Source organism: Berghia stephanieae, chromosome 3 (genome assembly GCF_034508935.2).
Source record: "Berghia stephanieae isolate SIO BIC M18660-M18661 chromosome 3, UCSD_Bste_1.3, whole genome shotgun sequence".
Taxonomy (NCBI): domain Eukaryota; kingdom Metazoa; phylum Mollusca; class Gastropoda; order Nudibranchia; family Aeolidiidae; genus Berghia; species Berghia stephanieae.
In genome coordinates this window covers 4,714,984-4,731,781 of record NC_088362.1, presented here as the reverse complement: position 1 = coordinate 4,731,781, position 16,798 = coordinate 4,714,984, and the positions used below count along the sequence as shown (strand labels likewise).

The 16,798-nt window shown below is 35.8% G+C and overlaps 1 protein-coding gene across 2 annotated transcripts in view; it reads left to right on the top strand.

Moving 5' to 3' along the window:
• The first annotated feature begins 7,925 nt into the window (after positions 1 to 7,925).
• LOC144967052 (synaptotagmin-7-like) overlaps positions 7,926 to 16,798 on the top strand; it is a 684,381-nt gene continuing 675,508 nt past the window's right edge. Inside the window, exon 1 of one of the 2 annotated variants that reach the window (XM_078903835.1) lies at positions 7,926 to 8,151. The gene's annotated coding sequence lies outside the window, so the exon portion shown is untranslated. The remainder of the gene's footprint in view (positions 8,152 to 16,798) is intronic. The other variant, XM_078903834.1, reaches the window with a different exon arrangement.

Genomic DNA, 16,798 nt, shown 5'->3' with positions numbered 1-16,798 from the left:
GTGTGTGTGGATGTGTGTGTGTGCGTGTGTGTGTGTTCCTCGCTGTGTATTAGTCTTCTCTCTCTCTCTCTCTCTCTCTCTCTCTCTCTCTCTCTCTCTCTGTCTCGTAATTTCATATATTATAGCTTTTAGCTTTTCCTTCATGTTCATTTTGATTGAAATAATTTTATAATGTCATGAGCGCTGTCAAACCACTCAAAACAAATGCCCCGTTCTCTCATTATTACCTATTCTAACTCACACTAAACAATAAAAACGTTTTCTGTCCGAGCCATTAGGCACATAGAACCGTCATCCCTTGTTTTTATAGCAGTAAATGATCAATAGCAATGACTTGCTACCATTTGGATAGAACTTTCAGCCAGATCTAACAAACCCGACTACCCAAATCACTGCTAGGAGGACCGGTAGGGGACCAGATTCAGATAAAATCTCGAATGCATCTCGGATCAATACCGGTCCTCTTGCATGAGAGACCAGTGCTCTACCAACTGAGCTATCGGGTTCCCCATCACACAAACAAACAATCTCACACACACATTACACATTGAGCTTTTTGAGCTTTTATATAGCGCAATATCCACTAAACGTGCTCAAAGCGCTTTACAAGAGTTCCCTGGCTAACAGCAACATTTAACATGTAGGCGGGACATGGCGCCTGTTAGGCGATATTATAATTTTTTCCAAATAAGACAACGCTGTTAACGTCCAGGTACTCATTTTACTCCTGAGTACGGTTAGAGAATGTGAGTAAAGAGACTTTTCCAAGGACTCAACTATGCGCCGAGCGAGGCTCGAACCCAGGACCTTCCGATCCAAAAACGAGTGTCATACCACTAGACCACATAGCCGCACATATAATTTCATGAGAGACCAGTGCTCTACCAACAAACAAGCCAACTCACACACACATTACACATATAATTTCAGACTTGATACTGACACTCACTTCCACACCCCCACCCCCCTCCCCCCCATCCCCCCGGCCCCGTCAACGCACGCACGATTCCTCCTATACAATCACATTTCACTCGTGAGCAATTCATGTAACAATAGAGATTGTGTGCAGTGCTCACCCAGCATGAAAATAGGATCAGTCCTGGGGTTAAAACCAATCCACCATCCACCATTAATTCCCCCCCCCCCCCCATCACTCTATCACTTCATCCCCCCCCCCACCACTCTATCACTTGATCCTCCCCCCCCCCCTCCACCACTCTATCACTTGATTCCCCCCCCCCTCCCCCGCACCCTCCATCCACTGGGTCCATCCATCAATCCGTCATTTGTTCCTCAACCATGAGAGTGACATGATACACACGGGACCTTGACAATATTGATCTATACCTATAGGTTTCTATGCACGTGACGTCACATCCGCATTCATAGTAGTTGACACGGATTATATATTTATAAACAGAATAAAAATAAATATGATCGTGATGTTTAAAAATAGAGTAAAAGGGTCAAGATGAATATCTAAAAGCGATCTCAGTATAGATAGTTCAAAGATGACGTCACTCAGGTCTTTGTTATTGTTTTTTGCCATCCGCGTTTATGAGTAATGCTCACTAAACTGTATTAACCTGACTATAAACGTTCATGGATACACACAGTTTTGTGTGTTGGTCCGATATACTTCCGGATGGCAATGTTATGAGCTTCTTAGCCAAGCGCATACTATCTATATTTAAAAAAAATACAAATACATTATCTAACATTGTCAATCCAACCAACGACCCCCCACCCCCCATTTTTTCTACCTTTCCCTCCCAAAGAAGAACAAAAATATAATATTATAATGAGACCTGAAAAGACATTGTAAACATTTGACCAATAAACAATGATGATTTCACGTATGGATAAATTAAATACACACTGAAAACGACAACAACCAATTTTTGCAGAAAGATTCTCATAATTTTTGCAACATTGGGAAAATAAATGGAAAGTGCGTTTATTAATCAGAAGTGTCAACAAACACGAGCTAGCTCTCACTGTTTATATTCGGCAGCCATTTTAAGCCCGTAACTGCCGGAAGACACGTGACATCACACTCCGTTGTCAAGCGGCGTGAACTGACCCCATTCAAATAAATACCAGGTTTTTCGAATCACAAATACAACTAAACTAATAAGATCTTGTTACATCGGCAAACATATATGTACACATATTACTATAACATCATTCAGAAAAGTGAGTGGAGCAGGTTCTTATGTTGGTAACAACAAGAGATGAAGTGAAGATGAAGTAGGAAAGTGCCAGAAGACCATAGATAATAACATTTTTTCGCGGCGGTGATGGGGGTTTGAACCCGCGACCTTACTGGTACAACAACTCCGCCTGGCCGGTGAGAGCGTGACCAGTAAGATCGCGGGTTCAAACCCCCATCACCGCCGCGAAAAAAAATGATTCTCTATTGTCTTCTGGTACTTTCCTACTCACTTCATCTCTTGTTATTACATCATTCATGACTTAATTCTAGAAGAAAATAAATTGACAAGATACTTAGAAGTTATCATTGCTTACAAATCAATAGACAGAACACAATAATAGAGATAAGTAAGAAAGGCAAAGTCCGTCCTAGGATTTGTCAAACATAATATGTGGGGCTATGTGGTCTAGTGGTATGACACTCGCTTTCGTATCGGAAGATCCTGGGTTCGAGCCTCGGAAAAGACTCTTTACTCACATTCTCTCACCGTACTCAGGTGTAAAATGAGTACCTGGCCGTATACAGCGTTGTTTCTGTCGGATAAAAGATGCAATATCGCCTAACAGGCGTCGTGACTCGTTCTTCATGTTTAGAACCACGATGGCCGCCGTTGCTGGGCGACATGACATCAGACTATTGGATCCAATTACACCCAACCTCCTCTTTTGAAAAAAAAATCCTACAAGTAAATAGCTTTTGAGCAATATTCAGACCTTTAGTCAATTAACCGCCGTAATCTAGGTAAACATGTACGGTCTTTGAAAATTTGGTCAGAATACTCGTTCTTCAAATATCGATCGATTTAAATGACTCTCATTTTGGCAAAAGCTCTCATAAATTGAGACCTCATGAAGTTTTTGTCTTATCCAGAGTGAGGCAGTTAATTGATTAAAGATTCATTACAAATCAGACTATCAGGAAAGTGTCATATTTTTCATTTTTGAATATAGAACATCAACATTAGCAGGATTCAAGTTTTGATCTTTACATTATTATTTCTTTTTAATTGTTTTGTTTTTGTTGTAGATCGAATTGGGAGAGACCTTTTTCTTAAAAAAGAAAAAGAAAAGAAAGAAAAGCAATTTTAAATAAACTAAATACAAAAACAAAACAAAAACCCAGAAAATAACATGTAAGACACACACGTATAAAAACAAGCAAACCAATAAAATGACCAAAAAAAAAAAAAAAAATCAACACCCGAAAAGCGACAACAACAAAATCACCCGAAAACAAACACAAAAATCGACGAGGGCGTGACGTCAACATGCTATCTATAATCGATGAACCTGCCTCCATTACAGCCACCCCGGTTAAAAGGGAATTTTTTTCAGTTAACAGACGTCTGCTGCTGCTGTGGTGGATGGAAGAAGATATTTATGGCAGGCAAAGGGGGACACTTTTACCGTCCAGGATTAACGTGGTTTGAATGGCGATGTATGTCTTAATTTCACCCAATGATGTTTGTCTCGGCCTGAGTGCTTCAAGACAACAGTAATCGTTTTGAACTCTTTGGACGCGGAGATTAATAGGCATTTTATTGATCGTATAGATAGTATGCGCTTGGCTAAGAAGCTCATAACATTGCCATCCGGAAGTATACCGGACCAACACACAAAACTGTGTGTATCCATGAACGTTTATAGTCAGGTTAATACAGTTCAGTGAGCATTACTCATAAACGCGGATTGCAAAATACAATAACAAAGACCTGAGTGACGTCATCTTTGAACTATCTATCTTATACACGGTAGTCCTACCACTGCATTTAAAATGCACCAATTTTAAAGGGTCGAGTTACGTCACAATAAAGTGGGTGTCCATAAAGTAAAGACTTTAAAAAACCGTTATAGATATTTGCACCTGTTTTGCGCCATCTTCTAAGGAAATGTCATGCATTTGTGACCCTTCGTCTCGTAACGGTATTGTATTAGGATGAATTAGACCCCGAAAAGTGACTTTAGAATTAAATTGATAGTAAATACCAATTTTTAGCTTTTGCATTGTGAGAAATTGTCTTCATTCTCTAACATAACAAATCCAAACAAAACCAAAGTTTCATGTTTTTTTGTCAATAAATTCAATTTTATTGTACCCGAGTCATCGCGACATAATACCGTTTAGAGACGGTGGGTCACATTTATGCTCGTTAGTCATCAACCCACATTTTACCATCAAAGTCAGCAAAATAAACATGAACTTAACCCCCTCCTTACCAACTACAGGAAAATCGTCACATTCGTTACGATACAACCAACATTTTTCTTATTCAAATTTCTCTTGTACAACATAACATTTAAAGAAAATGAACAGTGTGTTGTAGAGCATGCATTGTTAAAGATATTATTTATCGCAAGAACTTACTGCTATTGTGTTGAGTGGTAAAAAAAATATATTTTTGTGTTAGTTGGGTGTGAAGTTTTGGGGAAAATCCTGAAAATGGCTGGTAAGGAGAGAGTTAAAAGAAATATTTTTTCTCTCCTTCTATAGGGAATGAGATTAGCGGAAGAGTAGCGTCCCTTGATTGGACGTCATAATCAACGTTAAGCATTTTTGTACAGAAATATGAATAATAAATTTTGTATTTGGAGCGCTTGGCTTGTAGTTGGTTTGTTTACAAATAACTTCTCCGCCGGTGACGTCCTATCAATGGACGCTACTCTTCCGCTAATCGCATCCCTATTCCGGAATGACAAAAGAGCGACACAAATCTTTTTGTGTAATGTGACTCTCTACATGAAACAAAATCTTCAGATACAGTGGCGTGGCATGCTTACATTTATAAGGTGGTGCCAGAATCAGAAGAAAATGACTTAAAATATGCTATATTTGTAAATACAAAAGTAACAAAAAAATATACAGAAAAGACTTACTCAAATAAATAAGAGGCGGTATATACCATTTCTCATGTTTTTTTTGGGAAAGGGGGGGGGGGGGGGGGGGGGGGGGGGTTAAATGCTGTAATCCATTTTTAAAAGATAAAACGGCGCCAGGCACCAAATCAACCAATATAACCACGCCCCTGATTCAGATGTAACTCAACAACCTAACTTTCCCTAGCCCAGTTTGGCATGCAGACCTTTACAGGACATTAAAACGAAGAAGAAAAAACACAGGTATTCCAAATGTGACCCACCGTCTCTAAACGGTATTATGTCGGGATGACTCGGGTACAAAATATTTAATTTATTGACAAAAACATGCAACTTGGGGTTTGTTTCGATTTGTTATGTTAGAGAATGAAGACAATTTTCCACAATGCAAAAGCTCAAAAATTGGTATTTACTATCAATTTAATTCTAAAGTCACCTATCGGGGTTTAATTCATCCCAACATAATACCGTTTCGAGACGAAGGGTCACAAATTTGCTTCGGTTCATAGGGTCAGAGATTGCTCACTCTCCTGTCAACCAGTTGTTGTCGATAGAACTTATAAAGAGGAGAAGGAAAGAAGAATCAGGTCTTTTAACTTTCATGATTATTATGGTATCTTTGATGATGTATTATGGGTCTATGAGAAGTGGGCATCGGGATTTCATGAAACTTGGAGTTAATTCTATTCGACACGGTGGAGAAAAATCAGTTTCTTATATTGCAAAAGGCTCAAAGTTTGTATATATTATAGTTTTAATTTTACATTCTCTGTTTTTTTTTCTGGGGAATCGTCTTTAGCTGGGACATTTATATAGCCCAATTCCCACCAAACGTGCTCAAATCGCTTTACAAGGAGTCCCCAACCAACAGCAACACTTAAAGGTAGGAAGACATGTTGTCTGTTAGGCGATATTACAATTTTCTTTTATTTGGACAAAAAAAAAAAGACCATTTTAACGACAAGGTACTCATTTTACACCTGAGTACTGTGAGAGATTGTCAGTAGAGTACCTTCTCCAAGGACTCAACAATGCCCAGCTCAGAATGGAATTCGAACCCTGGACCTTTCAGTCCGAGGCGAGTATCATACGACAAGTCCACATAGCCATGCATAATACGTACCTCATCGAGACGATTGTCACATAATGTACTCTTTTCGTTTTCCATCAGGGGATAGCGTGACTCAGCGGTACGGTCTTTGCTTCGTACCGAATTCGATCACCCGTCGCTGCGCTGTGTGGCCTCGAGCAAGTCACCTTGCCTTAGCTCAATTTGCGGCGCTGCACTGAGGCTGACGCCTGGGTTATTCCAGTCTTCCCTTGGAATAGACCCTAGAGACAGATTTCCCCTATGGGATGAATAAAGGGAATGTAATTTTTATTTGTTTAAAAATCAGTGGACACTAAAGCTCTCTAATTTTTACAAATAGTAATATGCCATATAAAAAATGTTATCTACTGAGAATCTGCTTGTGCAAGTACGATGATTACTAAGATCTGTATGATGATGAGGATGATGATGATGATGATGATGATGATGATGATGATGATGGCGATGATGATGATGATGATGATGATGATGATGATGGCGATGATGATGATGATGATGATGATGATGATGATGATGATGATAAAGAAAATAATAATAATAATTATGACAATAATACTACTATTAATAATAATAAAGATTATAATTATAATAATGATAATAATAATGATAATAATAATAATAATAATAATAATAATAATAATAATAATAATACAATTAATAAAATAATAATAATAATAATAATAATAATAATAATAATAATAATAATAATAATATACTAATGATGATGATGAATAATAATAATAATAATAATAATAATAATAATAATAAATAATAATAATAATATGATATAATAATAATAATAATAATAATAATAATAATAATAATATATAATGAATAATGATAATGATAATATAATAATAATTATAATAATAATAATAATAATAATAAATATAATGATAATAATAATAATAATAATAATGATAATGATAATGATAATAATAATTATAATAATAATGATAATAATAATAATAGTAATTAATAATAACAATAATGATAATAATAATTTTGATAATGATGATTTTTAATCATTAATAATGATAATAATAATAATAGTAATTAATAATAACAATAATGATAATAATAATAATAATAATAATAATAATAATATAATAATAATAATAATAATTATAATAATAATAATAATAATAATATCATCATCATCATCATCATCATCATCATCATCATCATCATCATCATCATCATCATCATCATCATCATCACCTCCACCATTATCATTATAACTAATAAGATGAAAACAAAACTAAGCACAACTTCATGCCTTTTAAGAATAAGATAATAAGTCGATTGCAACGATTTCTATATTATTCCTTTGACCTGTTCATAACGTTATTTAATCTATTTCCTTAGTTATTTGTTAAATCCTTTAATTTTGCCATGAACACCACAGCGTTATTACATAATTTTTTTTATTTCTGCCCATTAAGCATTTCCGAAATGCTGATCTATAAACCTAAATAATTGATATCAGTGCTATTCTATTTCATAACGCAGACCTGAATGAGGAAATGATGACTATTAATGAAGCACGCGATCCCCCAAAGAAGTGCTCACTAAGCGACTACCGACTGCATGACACGCGCTATTCCTGTCGCGTTCCGTCCTCTATCATCCACCCGATGCCAGCAGCAGACGTCTTGTAACTTCATTCAATAATTTTGACTCTGAATGTCCCGTCCCGTGTGCAAAAATCTGCGCGTGCGCGAGAGACCAAAACAACGCCTGTTGATACAGAAACGATGTTCAATTCTAGTCTTGACTTTAATTTCAATTGTGTTGTTTTTTATAATGTAATTTCATGAATACATCATATTTGAGTTATATATTATATTATTTATTCTCACTTGTGAGGAATTCTCAAGATATATTTCACAACGGATTAATATTATCATAATATTTTGTTTATAACTGTGATTATTTGATCTCACTTTAAGGTAATTATTGTGAAACTAAAGATTTGAAGTAATTTACGATTTGGATATAATGATTTGTGATGTTTGAATGTAATTCCAGGTGATATGTACTGTATAAGACAAATCTGTTGAAGATTCTTTTTTGAGTAAGTTGTCTTAACCAACTCACATTTAACACAAATACAAAGTTTTCCACATATTTTGGACCAATTCAATTGGTTTCTTATTAAACTAAATGTTATAGATAGTATGATGTTGACGTCATTCAGGTCTTTGTTCTTGCTTTTTGCCATCCACGTTTATGAGTAATTCTCACTAAACTATTAAACGGACTCTAAATGTTCAAGGTTACACACAGTTTTGTGTGTTGGTCCGAGAGAGAGAGATAGAGATAGAGAGAGATAGAGAGAGAGAGAAAGAGAGAGTGAGAGAGAGAGAGAGAAAGAAAGAGAGAGAGAGAGAGAGAGAGAGAGAGAGAGAGAGAGAGAGAAAATAAGTAGGAGTGAAATATCTGTTCAATGTTATAGTTATAATTTAACGTTATAACAAGTGTAACTAAATGACAAATTGCCACATTTATGGAAAATAAAGATCTATTATTATTATTATTATTATTATTATTATTATTATTATTATTATTATTATTATTATATTATTATTATTATTATTATTATTATTATATTATTATTATATTATTATTATTATTATTATTATTATTATTATTATTATTCATTATTATCATTATTACCATTATTATTATCATTATTATCATTATTATTATTATTATTATTATTATTATTAGGATAATTCCGGATGGCAATGTTGTGAGCTCCTTAGCCAAGCGCATACTATCTATACCTGCCTCCCCCCTAGTCCCCCAATAAAGCATTGAAAAGATCAATTCTGTCTGGCTACGAATCCAAATTCATTTCTGATGTACAGTAAAAAAAAAAAACAGATTTATTCCATATTTTCCTGTAAAACTGACTTTAAAGTCTATAGATAGAATGAAGTTGACGTCACTCTAGTCTTTGTTATTGTTTTTTTTTGCCATCCGTGTTTATGAGTAATTCTCACTAGACTGTATTATCCAGACTATAAACTCTCATGGTTACACAGAGCTTTGTGTTTTAGTCCATTAAACTTCGGGTGGCAATGTTGTGAGCTTCTTAGCCAAGCGCATACTATCTATATCATTTAAAATTACCCACCCCCACCCAGTGTAAAAAAAAAACACACGATAGTATTGCCTTATGTTTTTAAAAGTTTCCTCTTTCTTCACTCACCCCCCCCCCCTCTTCTATTTGGCTCTACAGAAGTACCTACTAGTTTTTCATTGACCATTTCATTAGTGCATGTATAATTCCTATTTATATTCTCACAAACATTTTTCTTCTTCTTTTAACCCTCCCCTTACCACCTGTAGCAAAATCGCCACATTTGTTACGACACAATATACATTTTTTTCTTGTTCAGATTTATTTCGTACATCACAAACTTTGAAGAATGATATTTGTTTAATTAATAAGAACACAAAATTGTTTTGTAGAGTGTCTTGTATGAGTTTAAAAAATCAATTTTTCTTCTGGAAAAGCCAGCCATTTTGGGAAAACATTGAAAAGGATCGGTAAGGAAAGTTAATTGTGTAGGATACAATGCTGTAGATACCAATTGTAACGATGAATGATGTGCAACATTATGATAATTTCCATTCAGGATCAATAAAGTATATCTTATCTTATCTTAATAATAATGATAATAATAATAATAATAATAATAATAATAATAATAATAATAATAATAATATAATAATAATAATAATAATAATAATGATAATAATAATAATAATAATAATAATAATAATAATAATAATAATAATAATAATATAATAATAATAATAATAATAATAATAATAATAATAATAATAATAAATAACAATAATAATAATGATAATAGTAATTAATAATAATAATGATGATGATAATAATAATGATGATAATAATAATAATAATAATAATAATAATAATAATAATAATAATAATAATAATAATAATAATAATAATGATAATAATAATAATAATCATCATCATCATCATCGTCTCAAAACGGTATTATGTCGGAACGAACCATATGCTTAAAAGCCGAATTTAATGTTAAACTGGTCAAAAATATAAATTGTTGGCATTAGCACCCTAAAATATGGTATCCAATCTCCTCAATAAAACATACAAACTCAACACAAGTCTGATATTTCTGGCTATAAATTCAATTTTCAACATCTTGACCAACCCAACTTAAGACCGTTTTGAGGCGAAGGGTCACAATTTTTATACAGTCATAAAATGTGACCCTTCGCCTCAAAACGATATTAAGTCGTGATGGTTAAAATGTTGAAAATTGAATTTATAGCCAGAAATATCAGACTTGTGTTGAGTTTGTATGTTTTATTGAGGAGATTGGACACCATATTTTAGGGTGCTGATGCCAACAATTTATATTTTTGACCAGTTTAACATTAAATTCGGATTTTAAGCATTTGGTTCGTTCCGACATAATACCGTTTTGAGACGATGGGTCACAAATAACCATGATGATACAGAAAAGAACTATGTATTGATTTCCCACCTTCAACGCAGGAATTGATCGTATCTAACTACAACTACAACTACAACTACAACTACAACAAAAAAAGACGTCATTAATAAGTGATAAGTGTATAATTGTAATGTGTAAAAAAGCGATTGGGAGAAAAAACGACGTGTTATGATTTGCAGGTCTGATCACTTGTTATGGGTTCAATGCTGCAATGGAAATACCAAGAGATGAAGTGAGTAGAAAAGTGCCAGAAGACAAGAGAGAATAAAATTTTATCGCGGCGGTGGTGGGGTTTGAACCTGCGACCTTATTTGTACGACAACTCCGCCGCGAAATTTTTTTATTCTCTATTGTCTTCTGGCACTTTTCTACTCACTTCATCTCTTGTTGTTACCAACATAAGTGCCTGCTCCACTCACTTTTCTGCAATGGAAATGCGTAGATACTCTCAAACCAATACAAAATAATATTGTCCACTGGATTCAATAGTCTGATGTCACGTCGCTCAGCAACGGCGGCCATCGTGGTTCTAAACAAAGAAAATCGGTACTTTTTATTCTTCATGCTGGCTAGAACTTTTCATATGTCTTGTGATCAGAATGTGTAAAAGTCAAAATATGATTAGATTTATAATGGGTTTTTCCCCTCTTGTTACGCTTTTATGCTCGTCGAAGAAATATTTCATAAGGGCGTCCGCCATTGTTCCGATAGTTTAGAGCCAGTTACTAAGTTACCATGCGTCATTACGAGGGAAGTGACGATACGACTGTTGAAGCGTATTACAACAATGTTAAAGCAAGCAAGCCCAAAATTGCGTTCGGCTATCAGACCTGTCAGGTCAGATAACTTTTTATGTGTTCATTGTTGTAATGGAAATACATACTCTCAAACCAATACAAAATCTTGTGCATTATACAACAATATTAAAACAAGCCCAACATTGCGTTCGGTTGTCAGACCGTGGCCTTCGTAAAGTTATGGCCCGACACTGACCAAAAAATGACGTCAAAATGTTAGTCTTTTGCCACAAAAGAAAACAAATCGTGAGTTGTATTCAATAGTTCAACCAATGAAATAACTTGTTTCCATGAGCTCTACTAACGACAACTCACTAAGCGGTGCAAAAACCAAATAATGACGTCCTTTTGGATTTCAGTCCTTTTGGATTTCAGTATCAGGCTATAACATAACGATGGCTACGAACAGACCCTGCACAGCGGAGAAAAATAAAACCAAAATATAACCCTGGTTTTAAACCTTTGATGAGGCACTTTATATAGATAGTATGCGCTTGGCTAAGAAGTTCACAACATTGCTATCCGGAAGGATAACGGACCAACACACAAAACTATGTGTAACTTTTAACGTTTTTAGTCTGGTTAATACAGTTTAGTAAGAATTACTCATAAACGAGGATGGCAAAAAACAATAACAAAGTCCAGAGTGATGCCAACTTCATTCTATCTACATATCCCGTCACTCAATAGATACAAAACCCTGGTCAACAGCAACATTTAACATGTAGAACGGGACATGACGACTGTTAGGCGATATTAAATTTTTTTCCGACGGAGACAACGTTGTTAACGACTAAGTACTCATTTTACACCTGAGTACGGTGAGAGAATCTGAGTAAAGAGCCTTTTCCAAGGACTCAACTATGCGCCGAGCGAGGCTCGAACCCAGGACCTTTCGATCAGAAAGCGAGTGTCATACCACGAGACCACATAGCCACACATTTTCTGTATAGACAGTATGAAGTTGACATCACTCGAGTCTTTGTTATTGTTTTTGCCATCCGCGTTTGTGAGTAATTCTCACTTAACTGTATTATCCAGACTATCAAAGTGCATATATTATGTTATCATCGAATTTGTGTGGTTTTAACATGCCAGTTCTATATTTGTATATCATACATGATGTGTTGATGTAAAGCGCCAGTGAGCAATTCCAAATTGGAACTAGGCGCTATATAAGTTCATTATATATATATATATATATTATAGATACACACAGTTTTGTGTGTTGGTACGTTATACTTCCGGATGGCAATGTTGTGAGCTTCTTAGCCAAGCGCATACTATCTATTGAACGCTACTTTTTGGCGTATTGATACATCGTGCACGTTGCCATGAGCGGAAAAGAAAAAATGCGATAATATTCAGGTGTTACATCCGAACCCAATTATGGATAGTTCGAAATTGACGTCACTCAGCTCTTTGTTATTGTTTTTTGCCATCCGCGTTTATGAGTAATTCTCACTAAACTGTATTAGCCAGACTATAAACGATCATGGTTACACACAATTTTGTGTGTTGGCCAGTTATACTTCCGGATGGCAATGTTGTGAACTTCTTAGCCAAGTGCATACTATCTATCGGCCTATTTTAACGTTGTTGTAATGGAAAATATTGTGCGTCATATTCTGAGGTTTCCATTACAACAACGAACCCATAATGAATTCGGTTATCAGAACTGCAAATTTGATTCGAATCATAAAAGATCTTAAAACTTATATTTTTTAGTTACGAATAATAAAGTGATGAATAAGCTCACTTCGAATATCATGATTATAATGTTGTGAAGCTGTGTGGTTTTGTGTAGGAAATTCGCCTTAAGACCGGTGTGTCTCGGGTTCGAGTCCCTCTCCGGCTGGCGCAGAATTGAGTGTTTGGAAAAAGCTTTTTGCTTACAATCTCTCAATGCACTCAGGTGTAAAAATAATACCAGGCCGGTTGGCGTTGCCTCTGTTTAAACATACATGCAACAGCACCAAAGTGGTGTCATCATGTCTTGTGGTAAATTCTACAGACATGCTGCTGTTGCTTTGGGATCCCTTGTAAACGCTTTGAGCACATCTCAGGCCTGGGGAGTCGGAGTTTATCCCTGTTGACAGGAGAGGGCGGGGGGGGGGGGGTAGGGTCAGAAGAAAATATCGACTTCATCCGGGATCGATTTTGATTCCTTTTATGTGTGAAGCGAGTGCTCTACCAACTGAGCTATCGGACCTCCTATGTTTTTTATGTTTTTAGGTGTTTAACGGCGCTTTCGACACTATTTAGGTCATTTGAGAGCCCGTTTCTGGATTTTATCAATTTTTATCGGCCTTGAGGGGCCATAGCTGCTCAATCGTGTTACTGTTGTAATAATTTTTTTATAAAATCATAATAGTTACATGTTTGTTATTTAAAAATACATTACAATACAAACAAATAACAAAAACAAACCCTAACAAAGCAACCCCCCCCCCACACACACATAGAAACCCCCCCCCCCCCCCCAATAAAAGCGAAAGAAAAAAGAAAACAAAACACACAAAAACAAACAATTAAAAATAATCCAAAACAACCAACCAAACAGAAACAGAAACAGATCCTTCAATCAACCATACAGGCAACAGGTAGTTGTGTCAAAACTTGAAGGATTGAATTGATTATTATATCTAGAAGCTACACATGACGTGACGATAAAGATCAATTCTTATCAAAAACATTTCACACGCCTCTGCTTTTAAAATATTCACGATGCTCAAATTTAGAATGAATGTAGGCCTCCTCCACTGTTCTCTTCAAGTCTCGTAAAACAACGATGCGCGTTCTTCGATTTTTTTCTTCTTTTACTTTTACACTCGCAATATTTCCCCAAGATGTAATGAATTTGAAATTCTATGTGCGTGGCTGGTTTTGGATCAATAATAGAACTCTCTTACAACACATCTTGAAACTAATGGTGAATATTTTCCCCTCCTACCGTTACATTACAATGATAATAATCCTTGACGTAAGCAAACTATCTCGAGCATAGAATAGAACAATGATAATTCATTTTATTAGAAATTGAATCAATCAATACATCGTTTTTAGTCTACTGGATGTAACTCTCACGAGCACTGTGCTCGCGTTGGAATATCTAGCTCATAAAAAAAAAAAATAATAATGTTAAATTGAATGTAAGCTTCAATTTAATTACAAAAATAGATCAAATGAACGTTTTGGGTTTCGCCTTTATCAACAAAACCGGATGAATGAAACACTACAGATGGATGAGATGATGTGGTAGTGGCGTAGTTAACAGAAGTTAATAGAAGACCTATTCGAAGCTGGTTGAAAAACCCTGCAGATGAGACCGAATAATATTTAGCCAGAAGTTGTGTCTTAATAAAATAAAAAGAGATATTTTATTAATCCCATAGAACTTTCTCTCTAGGGTCTATTCCAAGGGAAGACTGGATTAACCCAGGATTCAGCCGCAGTGCAGCGCCGCAAATTGAGCTAGGGCGAGGCGACTTGCTCAAGGCTACACGGAACAGCGGCGGCGGGTGATCGAACTCGGTACCTTTCAGAGGAAGACTTTCGATCTGGGTTGACTAAATAAATTTGGAGGTGTAGCCATACGCTGCTGCTGCTACTACTACTACTTCTACTACTACTACTACTACTACTACTACTACTACTACTACTACTACTACTACTACTACTACTACTACTACTACTACTACTACGACTATTACTACTACTACTTCTACTACTACTACTACTACTACTACTACTACTACTACTACTACTACTAATCCTCCTCCTCCTCCTCCTCCTACTACTACTACTACAACTACAACTACTACTACTACTACTACTACTACTACTACTACTACTACTACTACTACTACTACTACTACTATTACTACTACTACTACTGCTACTACTACTCCTACTACTCCTACTACTACTACTACTACTACTACTACTACTACTACTACTACTACTACTACTGCTACTACTACTACTACCTTTCGGGTAAGAATCAAAGACCGTACCGCTTAGCCAAGCTGCCCCTTTGAGAGTTTCAGTATTCCGGTTTTCCAAAGCCTAGTTCAAACAACTCAATGGGTATTTTCACTGGGGCTTGCATAGACTCTTTAATACCATATAAAAGGGTAGCGAGGACGAGAGACGCATATGCACAACCAACATGACGTTCTCTCTCTAATAACTTTTCCGCCGGTGACGTCACAGACTATGTGTGACGTCCAATCAAGGGACGCTACTCTTCCGCTAATCTCATTCCCTATATGTCTTTTACATCACATCAACGTCACTTCCTCTTTTCTGGTGGAAGTTAATTAATTGAAAGCTTCAGTGTGAAACTCTTAGCTCGAGATTTTCAAAAAGAATCAGTACTCAGTCTCATTCAACTCAGGTGTAAATCAGTAGTAGTTGGCGAAATAGGCCGTAACATATAGATAGTATGCAGATGACGTCATTCAGGTCTTTGTTATTGTTTTTTTCCATCCGCGTTTATGAGTAATGCTCACTGAACTGTATTAACACAACTATAAACGTTCATGGATACACACAGTTTTGTGTGTTGGTCCGTTATACTTCCGGATGGCAATGTTATGAGCTTCTTAGCCAAGCGCATACTATCTATAGATAGTATGCAGATGACGTCACTCAGGCCTTTGTTATTGTTTTTGCCATCCGCGTTTGTGAGTTGTTGTCACTAAGCTGTATTAACCAGACTATAAAAGTTCATGGTTACACAGAGTTTGTGTGTTGGTCCGTTATACTTCCGGATGGCAATGTTGTGAACTCCTTGGCCAAGCGCATTCTATCTATATAGTACGAGAGCTGGGATTAAAATGACGCAATGACCCCTTGTAAAGCGCTTTGAGCACATTTAGTGGATATTGCTCTATATAAAGCTAATTTTATTAGTAAACCATTAATGTTGCCAGTCAATACGTGTCTCCGTTGTGATCAATGGCGGTTACTTTGTCGTGAAGTGTATAATGAGCTTTGAAGCGTATAAATATTTGATAGATAACCCACGAGTAACCTCCAAGGACTGTGCCGCCTCTTAAGTTATGCATGCATTAAGCTAGACAGAGGAACTGGGGCAAAACTGATTCTATGAGTGACGACATCAGTCCCCGAAGAAGGAAAACACCAGGGGAGATAACAACTAAAATAAATAAAGGGAGAGAGAGAGTAGAAACAGTAAAACAGCTTGACACGTATCACCGCGTTGCTCACTGTTGCGATTTCTTCTCGTTGGCTAGCACACTTGTGATTGC